The sequence below is a fragment of the Hipposideros armiger genome, unplaced genomic scaffold (genome assembly GCF_001890085.2).
Source record: "Hipposideros armiger isolate ML-2016 unplaced genomic scaffold, ASM189008v1 scaffold_479, whole genome shotgun sequence".
Classification (NCBI taxonomy): domain Eukaryota; kingdom Metazoa; phylum Chordata; class Mammalia; order Chiroptera; family Hipposideridae; genus Hipposideros; species Hipposideros armiger.
In genome coordinates this window covers 1,081,322-1,092,750 of record NW_017731829.1, presented here as the reverse complement: position 1 = coordinate 1,092,750, position 11,429 = coordinate 1,081,322, and the positions used below count along the sequence as shown (strand labels likewise).

Here is an 11,429-nt window from a genome sequence, read left to right as displayed (position 1 = left end):
AACTTGTCTGTTCCCCTTCCCCCAATTCCCCAGCAATGTTCCCATCCCCCCAATTCCTCAATAAAAATCTTAAAAAAAAAAATTATTTTCGTTGCTACTCTATAACTGTAATTTTGCTACTGTTATGAATCGTAATGTAAATATCGTTTTGTTTTCCGATGGTCTTAAGGCGACCCCTGTGGAAATGGTCGTTCGACCCCCAAAGGAGTCGCGACCCACAGGTTGAGAACCGCTGCTCTAGGGTCACCCTGTCCACAGCCCTACATCTCCCATCACCACTGATGGAGTGGATTGCAGCTCACCCACCTCCTCGCCACCTCATAGGCCTTCTTCATGACATGCTAGACGCCACCTGGGCCACCATGCCCCCTGCCGCCAAGTCATTCAGCTCTGTTTTCATCTTGAGGGGTGTCAGGTACACACCCTCAGCTTCATGCACTTCCTTGTGCACGTACACACACCGTATGGTCACATATACACACGTACACACGTCCTCGGACTAACATATACAAAGGCACACGGCTCACGTGAACACTCTGGGGCCACTTCTCCCTGCTCCCGGCCCTCCCCATCTAAGCCACCATCATTACTTGCCTGTGTTCCTGCACTGTCCTCCTACCCCTCACTGGCTGGGGCCTGGCTGAGGGTGTGGCCAGGAGGGCCAAGTCAGGGGAGGGTGGGACCGGGCCAGGCTCCTCAGAACCCACTGCAGCTCCATCTGGATCAGCTCCCGGGCCCCAGATAGAGTGAGCGATGGGTGGGCGGGGAAGGCGTATTCCTCCACCAGCTCGGGGCAGGTCCTCCATCCCCAACTCACCCTCCAGCTGGAAGCCTCTGGATCCCCGAAACGGGGAGCACATGGTGTCCGGAGTCGGGGCGGGCTGGGTCAGAGTGAACCCCTCTGTACCAGCCCAGCCGCGGGCAGCTGGGCCAGACCCTGAGGCCTGACGCAATGGAAAAAGAAACCACAGCTCAGGCTGGGCCAGGCCCCCTCCCCTCCTACTCCAGCAAGAGGGCAGGCAGGCAAGGTGTTATTAAGGGAGGGTTGGGCCTGCCATGCGCATCTGGACGAGATGAAAAAAACGCTCCTTGGTGCAGCACCCGCCCCACAGGTAATTTGAGGTTTCAGGCTGGAGAGGGGGCATGGCAAGCCGGGGCCTTCTCTCAGATGATGCCGACTCCTGGCCCAGATGGGCACAGGCCTTCTGGGGGTAATCAGACTCCCCGGGGAAGGGGCTGGAAGGCAGGGATACAAAATTAGTAGACCCTTTTACAGATGGGTTGACTAAGGCAAAGAGGAGGCGGGGCTTCAGGATTCTCATTCATTCATCCAACAAACGTTCCTGAGTGCCCGGCAACGAACAGCAAGACACAGGCTTTAGCCTCCACAGGGCCCACTGGCCCCAGCTTACAAGACACCTCGCCATTTAGGCAGAAGGACAGTATTTGGAGACTCTGGTGCCGAACCACAGGTCTAGAACATTCTGGTTTTAGCCAGAAACCTAGGAACCCATGGTCCTTGGCCTCTCTTTTTCATTCACTCCCATATCCCACTGCTGCTGCTGATCCCAGCTCCAAGCTGCATGTAGCACCCTCCTCCTCTCCCACTGCCACTGTCTTGGCCTGGCCAGGCCCCCATCATCTCCTAGCCGTGCTCGGGGCCCATGACAGAGCTCACTGATGCAACACCAGTCCCAACTCTCTCTTCTCCATATCAGAGCCAGAGGGAGTCTTTAAACATGCAAATCAGATGGTACCACAGCTCTACATGAAACATCTTCTAGTGGCTTCCCTTTCCAGGTCACACAAAACCCCAAATCCTCCCCAGGCCCACAGAGCCCCAGCTGACCTGATCGCACTTCACGCCACCTTCCCTCTCGCTTCCTCCGTTCCAGTTACACTGGCCTCTTTCTGTTCCACAAACATGTTAACCTCTGCCCTGCCTCAGGGCCTTTGCACTTGTTGTTCCCTCTGCCAGAAATGCTTTTCTTCACTTGACAGGTCTAGTTGTCAGCTTAATGTCACCTCCTCAGAGGCCTTCCTTGGTCACCCCAGCAAACGTAATATCATTCTCAGCCCTATGCTGTTTCCTTCACATACAATTGCAATGTTCATTCATTTTTACTTAGTGTGTCGTCTTTCTGTCCCCCCAGAATGCAAGTTCCATGAAGGAGGGATCACCGCTGTTTTCCTAGCACATGGTGAGTGCTGAATACATATGTGATAAATGAATGAGGGAAGGTGGGAACCCACCAGGCAAGCGCTTTAGTCTGCAGCCCCCGAGAAATCACAAAGCTGTTTCTCAAACGCTGGACCCTCATAACTGCTCCAAGAGCCCAGCAGGAAGGGGTTGTGTCCCACCTCACAGGGTGGAAACTGAGGACCCAGAAGGGGCAGCGGTTTTTCTAAGCTAGAGCACGATGGTCTGAGACCAAGAGCCAGTGCTGTCCGATTCCATCTTTCCTGCCCACCACTGGCCCCCACAGCTCAGGACCCAGGAGCCGGGCTGTGCACCCCACCCAGTCAAAGGGGGCTCACTGTGAGCAAGACATGCCAAGGTGGCTGGGGAGGGCCCCCAACTCCAAGATGGGCAGTGATGGGGAGCCACGGACAGGCAGGCACAGGAAGACAGATGGTGCGGGGCAAGGGAGAGGGGGGGAGATGGCTGGGGTGGACACCTGGAGACTCAGACGGGGGAAGAGAGAGGAGGGAAGGTCACGGGCAGGATCAAAGTGGCCACAGACACAGCTGCCCCCACTTCACAGATTTGCAGCTGGTGGAGACTACCAAGCCAAGTGCGACAGTGGGACGGCCTATCCGAACTGGGGGGCGTCATGTGCTATCTGAAAATGCATGTTCAACTTGGTATTCGGAAAAATGAAAAAAAACTTCTGTTTTCAGTAGCAACTGTAGGAAGTATTGCTCTACAAAGTCTTGGTGGCAGTAACAAGGATGGGGGCTCGGTCCTCTGTCAGTACCTGGCGGTTAAGAGCACAGACTCTGGACTCAGACTGCTAGAGTCTGAATCCCCTGCTCTGCCTACCTGCTGTGTGACCTCGGGCAAATTTCCCCTCTGTAAAATGGGAACAGTAAGAGTGCTTTCGGGCGGAGGGGGGAAGCATTATGCAGATTAAATGAAGCAAAGCCCCTAGAAAGACACTATGTAGCTTGTGCTATTATCAGTAATTCTTGATGAATGGGGCAGGGAGAGCAGATCAAAACCTCAGGAGACGTGTGAAGTGTATGGTTTAAGTAAAGGGAGCAAGGAGTTTAAAGTGGAGAAATATGGCTCTAGAGCAGGGGTCGCCAAACTGCGGCTCGCGGGCCACATGCGGCTCTTTGGGTACGTTCCGTCTCAAAAGTTTGCCGACCCCTGGAAGAGCCCATCCTGTCCCTCACAACAATTCAAAAATTATTCGAGAGCCATAAACATATTTTTTACATAATCACCATTATGTGAATAATATCCTTTAAACATTTTATAAATGAAACTATGATAGTTTTATTTTCATTTTCAATTTTCCTTCAGAGCCACGTGTACGTCCCTAAAGAGCCGCATGTGGCTCGCGAGCTGCAGTTTGCTGACCTGTGCCGGCTCAAAAGTTTGCCGACCCCTGCTCTAGACTCCCCTTCTCAGCTGTAAGACAGCACAGGGATCCTGGAGGAGACCAAGGTGATAGATGGTGGGCCAGGGAGGGAATAACGGGCTCCGATGACTCGCCCGCACGCCACCTAAGGTGCTACACTCTGGGGCGATGGTCTCCGGGAACCTCAGGGCCTCTGGGTCCTCTCCAGCTTGCTCCGCGGGGTCTAATCACTGGCAGCAGAGTCTCACTCAGCCCTAGGTTCTCACCACTCCATGTGTGGTCCCCAGATGGGCGGCCTCAGCCTCTCCTGGGGTCTTGTTAGAAATGCAGCATCCTGAGCCCCACCATGGTCCCCCACCTCCCCAGACCTATTCAGAGTCCCTAGAGTGGCACCTACCAGGTTGTTTGAATAAGCCCCCTGGTGGGTCTGCAGTGGATTCAAGTACACACACACAAATCCACAGAGCCCTGAGTTTGCAACTCCGTCCTAGATGGTAACACTCTGTTAACCGGGACCCTCAGCTAAGCAGATGCCAGGTCCCCATGGGTGCTGATGGCTGCGTTCACACAACCTGTAGCTTTGGAAAATGTCTCAAATGCACCCAGATCTGTGTTGTCTCCTTCACCCCATTTCCCAGATGAGGAGATCCAGGAAGGCAAATGGCAACTGTATTAGTCAGTTGTTCTCCAGAGGAAACAGAACCAATAGGATTATCTTCCTTCCTTCCTTCCTTTCTTCCTTCCTTCCTCCCTCCCTCCCTCCGTTCCTTCCTTCCTATCTACAAAGAGAGATTTCTTTTAAGGAATTGGCTCCTGTGATTGGGGGGGCTGGCAAGTCTGAAATCTATAGGACAAGGGGGAAGGCTGGAAATTCGGGTGACAGTTGATATTGCAGCTTGACTCTGAAATCCGCATGTTGGGTCAAGCAGCTTGGAACTAGGCAAGGTTTCCGTGTAGCAGTCTTGTGGGGGTGAATTCCTTCTTGGAGAAATTTTAGTCTTTGCTTTTTAGGTCATCAACTGACTGGATGAGGCCCACCCACATAATGGAGAGTAATCTGCTTTAATAAAAGCCTACCGTTTAATTGTTAAGCTCATCTAAAAAATACCTGTGCAGCTCTATCAGGCTGGTGTTTAAACAAACAACTGGTCACCATCACCTAGCTAAGGTGACACATAAAATGAATCATCACAGCCACCTGCAGCTCCTAGAGGATCTGCCACGGGCACGTTTCTGTTTCTGATCTGGGCGCTGCTAACAGATGTCTTTGGTTTGTGAACAGTCACTGAGTTGTACACATGAGACGTCTGCTCTCCTCTGTACGTTACACCGCAATAAAATGTTAACAACTCCGGGACTCCTCTACAAAGCCCCTCCTGAGCTCCGGGCCCTGCAGGGAGAAGCACTTCCATTGTCCCTATACGGTAACTGCTGACTTAGGAAATGTTCCCTTCACTTGAGCTTAAAGATGGGACCAAATCTTATTGTCACCTCTGTTGTTCCCAGCACAGAGAGGCACAGAACGGGAGCTCGACAAACCTTTGTGAAAAGTGAGGAAGAGTAAGAAGGTGAAGGGAACAGGATCTGAGGCATCCTGGTACTGTAGAAACTCGGGAACCACAGATTCACAGAATTCCAGGATTTGGGAATTCTGGAATTTTGGAATCCTGGGTTCTTGGAGTCTCTGGAGCTACAAGGCTTTTTAATGTTTATCTGGTCCCACCTTCCAGCCACACACCAACCCCAGCCACGGCTTCATCACCTCGGCCCACAGCCCTGGTTTTCTGTGGGGCGGAGGGGAGTTGAGCCCCAAGCTGCTCATACTCCCTGGGGCCCTCCTTGCACACCCACTGCTGCACTGGCTCTTGCCAGGCGCCACACAGCCCCCAGAGAACAGGCTGGTGCTCTTGTCAAGGTGGGGGGCGGCATCGCAACACAAATCACTTATCTACCTTAGCTAAGGCACCGGCTGCTGTGCTTGGAAGACACTGCACTCTCGACAGGCAGCCAGGCCATTATGGGGATAAATATAGACGCAGACAGCACTGAGAGGAGGCTGCAGCAGGGGTTGGTCCCGATGCCCCCTGAGGCCCACAGCTTCTGCCAGACCAGACCCGGAGGGAGGCTCTTCTCTGCAGCCCCCACCTAATCACTAAGTTCTGCTCCGTCAGGACCCCCCAGGCCCCTGGTTCAGCTCAGCCCTGTTTAGAAGGGCTTGGCCCGGCATCTCCCCAGGCTATCATCCCAGGGGCTGCCCAGCAGGCTGAGAGGTGGCCTCCACCCTACCCTCAAGGGACCAGGCACTGGGTTCAGGACTGCTCTGCCACTGCCTCCTCCCTTCCAGCCTCAGCTCCTTCATCCGCAAAGTGGGGCTGGTGATGCCCTGCCCTCCTGCCTCCCAGGAAGCACAACGGGGATGGGCATGGATGTGCTCTGAGAGGCAGAAAGTACTTTGGGGACCTCGGGGTGGGTCTGGTTGGGCTCATAGGGTGGACCAAGCTAGTGGAGGATGGAGGCATGGTGACAGTGACCACTGGCCAAAGGCGTTCCAACCTGGCTTCATTCTAAGAGGGGCTGTGGGGCAGCCTCGGGGACTGGAGCACAGCCCAGGGGCCCTACCCTGGGGCGCCCACACCCACGCAGGGGACTACCAAGTTGAGGACGAGCTTCCAGCTCTCTGTGTGAACTCCTGTAGGTCCCTTTCCTTTTCTGTGCTCATTTCCCTGCCTGTCAAGGGCTTGGGTTCCTTCCAGCCTTGGGGAGTCTACAAATGCCCCTCAGTCTTTCCTGGGCTGCTCTAAAGCTCGCTGCCCCAAGCTCCCACCCAGAATTTCTGGGCTGATAGGGCCTGAAAGTCACCTGGACTCACCCTGTGCCTGAATCCCCTTGTGGGTTCTGACAGTGGCCGGGCATCCTGCACTCACATCCCCCTGCACACGGGCCTCTCCCCGCCTTTTGCTAATGGCTTCTGGCAGTTCTGTGGCTTTGATGCTGCCCACCCCACACCCTGTCACACTGAAAAGGTACCTGCCCCTCTCAGCCAGACAGTGGGGAGGGGCCTCTTGAAGCCTCAGCACCCCAGGCAAGAAGCCCACACCCAGGAACCCAGGTCTTCCTTGGCAAGTCCCTCTGGCCAAGCATATCACCATCTGCTCTTCAGCTCCTGGTCTCAGCACCCAGGGGTGCTTCCTATCTACCCTGCCCATCCTGAGGTTTATCATTCCATTTAGGCCTCCCTGCAGCCCAGGACCCTTTAGGATCACCCCGCTTTACAGATCAGAGAACTGAGGCACAAAGACGTTATGTAACCTGCCTGTTAGAGGTTGAATTGTGTCCACCCCAAGGATATGTTGAAGTCCTAACTCCCAGGACCTCAGAATGTGGTCCTATTTGGAAACAGAGTGGTTGCAGATATAATTAGTTAAGCTGAGGTCACACTGGAGTAAGGTGGGCCCTTCATCCAATATGACTGATGTCCTTATGAGAGGACATGTGAGGACACAGAGGGGAGAAAGGAAGCCACGAGGAGGCAGAGATTGGACTGTCGCTGCCACCAGGCAGCGGATGCCTGCAGCTCCCAAAAGCTAGGAGAGGCAAGGAGGCCCGTTTCCCTCGAGGCTTTAGAGGGCGCATGGCTCTGCCAACACCTTGAATTTGGGCTGTGAGAGAACTGTGAGAGAATACATTTTGATTGTTTTAAACACTGCAGCTTGTGGAACTCTGTTACAGCAGCCCTGGAACACTAATACACTGCCCAGCATCACTCAGCGTGTCCACGGCAAACCAGGGTTTGACACCAGGCAGCGTGGCTTCCCATATCTACTGTGCTCTTACCCAGCACATGGCTCCCCTCCCAGGGGCCACAGGGGTGTGACCCAGAAAGATTGTTGGGGCCCAACAGGAGGGAGGGGTTGGATGGCATCATCTGCTGGAAGCAGAGCACACTTTCTCCTGTCATGGGGAGGGGACAGCCAGGGCACAGCGGGCAGGCCAGATGCCCCCAGTTCCTGATGAGACACAAGAGCCCCGAAAGGAGACAGGGCCAAGTCATGGGGAGAAGCAGGTCCTGGAATATACTAATCATGTTCCCACCCCAGGGCCTTAGCACGTGCTGATGCCTCTGCCTGGGACACTCCCTCCCTCATTCATTCATTAAAAAATATCTGCTAAGCACCTGCTGGGCACCAGGCAGGCTGAGATACAGCCATGAAGGAGATATCGATGCCACAGATGAACGTCTTAGCTTGAATGTCACTGCCTCCTCCTCGAGAGTCCTCCCTGAACCTCACCACACTGCCCCCCATCACAATCTCTTCAATCCGCTTCCTTCTCTTTATGGCATTTCCACTATCGGAAGTTTTTCTGCCTCTTTTTTCTTTTGTTTGCCTCTCTCTGTCCCCCCACTCTACTTGGAGCTGCACAGTTGTATCCCCAGCTCAGCACAGTCCCTAGCCTACAGAAGTTCCTCAATTAACATGTGCTGAGTGACGAACTGATGGCTGCAAGATGAGGGAAGCCTTCCTGGAAGGCGGGGACCTAAAGCCACAGGTGGACGAGGAATCAAATCGGTGCACAGCCCTCTTCAGTTTATATGCCCTTTCATAGCTGCCTTAAGAACCCCATGAAAAAAGCAGCGGGGAGAGCTCCTGGTCTAAAGAGCTTCATTTTCTAGATGAAGAAACTGAGGTCAGAGGAATTAAGAGGCTTGGTCCCACGGGGAATGCGTGATTCTCCCCAGGACACCTCCATTCCCTGGGTAGGCAGACTGACAACAGGTGATGCCCCACCCAGGGCAGCAGCCACCATCTCCGCCTCCCCTAGCCCCCAGTCCTTCAGGTGATCCCACTTCTCCCAGACACACACCTTTCCCTGTCCCCCAGGTCAGCACTTATCCCCCCTCCATCGGCGAGTCCACTGCCTTCTGATGGCCCTCCAGCACTCAGCACGGTGGGACAGGAGTCCCTCCAAAGACCCAAAAGGGCAAGCTCATGACTCCATTGCCCGACCTCACAGACCCATTTGACAGGAGGCCACAATGAGGGGCAGATTCAGTCATTGACCTTACGTTTACTGAGCGCCTATTAAGTGCAGGGAAAGAGTCCTAAACACGACGGACACAGCCCTCGCCCGCTCATGGAGCTGACATTCTTTGGGGAGGAGGGCAGATAATAAGCTGACATGTAAGCGAATAAATAAGTTGACTGTAGAGTGTGGCTAATGCCTGGAGAAAAATTAAGTAAGGTGATTTGATAGTGAGTGAGGAATTAGTGGCTGGTGTCATCTCAGATCCTGGAGGAAGAAGGTATAGACAGGGCTGGTGGAAAAACACCCCAGGACACGAACAGCACCGTCCGCTTGACTCCACCATGGAGCAGAAGCTGGGTGGCCCAGGGAGGGGAGAGGACACTGGGCTGGGAGCCAGGAGGTGCCTCGGACCCCGGCTTGGTCCTCAGGAATGGTGGGGCCTCAGGAAGCCTCCCCTCAAGATCCCGTATTCTCTTGTGAACAGTGGGGTGGGATAACAGTCATCTTCTGAAGCTACTGCCTGCCAAGATCCCAGTGACCCAGCCTCCCAGCTCTCAAGGAGCCCACCCTATGTCCTGCAGGGGGCTGGGCAGGAGGGGAAGGAATCCCACCCCCTGCAGGGTACGGGGAGGGGGAGAGGAGGCCATATTCTCCAAAGGTGAGGGTCTGGACTCTGGAAGTGACTGCCCCTGACTCAGCAGCCCCTGTAAGGATGAGAGGAAGGGAGAGGGAGGCAGACCTCTATCAGGCAGACTGGACAATGGGGGCTTCTCAGGAGAGGACTTTACCTGGCAACAACTCTCCCTGCTCAGACAGAGGTGAGGGAATTCTTAAGAGAACAGTCGTGTTTTCTGTCACTCCTTAAAGCCCTGGGAGGCTGGCCCAAGGAGGGGAAACGGGAACACCCACTGATCAACCATGCCCCATGGTGTTCTCCTGGGCTTGGTAGCACCTTTCCGCTCAGGACCCTGTTCCTGGAATAGCCCAGAAGTCGGACATTTGGATTCTGAGGCTCATCTCTCCAGGGAGGAGACACGAGAGGGAGGGGCAGGCTGGCCTGAGAAAAATCCCAGAAGGGATCCTAAACGCAGTTACCCACATCAGGGCTACTAATATTCCCATGAACAATGACACTGATTTTTAATGGTTACGAAGCACTTATCATGGACCAGTCACAGTGCACATGAACCCTTTGTCATCTAATTTAATCCTCCCAACTACGTTTAAAGAAACACACAACTACCCGAAAAGATTATAGAGGTATATTGTTCTCACTACTTTACGGACATAGAAACTGAGGTTCTCTCCTGACCCTCTTCTTACGTCGCTGAGGTTTTAATTCTCATGGTCTCTGGGAGGGAGGTCCCTTGAAACACTACCAGAGACACCATTCCTGCAGTTCATGAAGTGCATCCCACTTTGCAGAAACCTTTCCCCTTGAGCCCTGGTTGGAGCCTCCCAGCAGCTCTGTAAACTGGATTGTGTCATACTTTGCTTCATTTTACAGATGGAAAAAACCCCCGAGCCCAAGGGGTGACAGGCACACAGACAGGAAGTGGCCGAGGGTCAGGAAAACCCATGTGTCCACATTCTTAGCCCCAGGTTCTTTCCATGAAGAAACCTGCCTGGGTGACCCTCCCATGTCAGCCAGCTATGTCGCCTGCCTGCTTGGGGCAGTGCCAGCACTCACTGGGTCACTGGGCCTGGTGCCAGAGGGATTGTAATAAAACCTCTCCTTTCTGTTTGCTCCTGGCCTCCAGGGGCACAGGCCCATTTTACAGATGAGGACCACAGCTCGGAGGGACAAGGGTCTCAGTGGGGAAGGGAGGGTGGGGGCACTGCTGGGTGGGTGCTCAGACCAAGGTCTCCCAAAGCTCCCTATCAGGGCTGGCCACAGACAGGCTGCAGCCCCCAAGGTTACAGCTAGGCTCCTTCCGCCAATTACTGAAGCTGTGGGTGCCCCAAGAAACAAAAAAAAGCCACCCCCTCAACCCTTGGTGACAGCCCACATCCCTAGGTGAGAAATCCTTAAGTGCAGACAAAACAAAGGGCGGCTCAGATGATTCTCCCAGGTCCCTTGCCCTTGTCACCTCCCCCCAATACATAACAGGGCTGGGGGTCACAGGCAGCAGGATGAACCCCCAACTGGCTACCGGAGCCCTGGGTTCCACTGGTGACCCTGGACAAATCACAGCCCCCTTTGAAGGAGATCCTTCCCCAAAAGAGGGCTTGTGGAACGGTGAGGGGGGGGGCAAGGGGGGTTCTAGAGGGTGGTATGGGAAGAAAAAGGGAGAATAAGACCCCTACATTTTCAGAGAAGCAGCGCTGCGAAGGAAGGGGGGGCAAGAAGAAAGAGCCTTTTCCGCTCTCCATACACCGCGCCCCCCCCCACCCCAAACACACAGGTGCCAGACAGCTTTGGCGAAAAAACTAGTTTGCAAACACACTCTGACTTCTGGGAAGCTGCCCAGCTCCACTCCCTCGCTTCGTTCCCCCTTCCGGGGCTGGGAGCAGGCTCTGGGGCAGTTCCCTGAGGTGGGGGTGGGGTGGGGGGGTGAGGGTCACGTTGGGAGCAGGGTACGGGGAGCAGGAGACGAGCCCTCGCCTGTCAGGAGCCCGCCCGACCTCAAGTCTTGAGCAGCTGCGATGGTAGCGGGGATTCCACCTTCCGGGCGCCCCCAGGCTTCTCCTGAAGGCAGAAAGGTTCCTCAAGCAGCTGGGCTCCGATGCCCCGAGGACGCTGCCCACCTCCTGCACCTTGCCCGCGACCCACCCTCCGCAGTCCGGGTGAAGCCGGAGCGCCCCCGAGTGGCCGGG

General features: G+C 54.7%; 1 protein-coding gene across 2 annotated transcripts in view; it reads right to left on the bottom strand.

Moving 5' to 3' along the window:
- CPNE2 (copine 2) overlaps positions 1 to 11,429 on the bottom strand; it is a 46,359-nt gene that overhangs the window by 34,517 nt on the left and 413 nt on the right. The gene's annotated exons all lie outside the window — the stretch shown is intronic.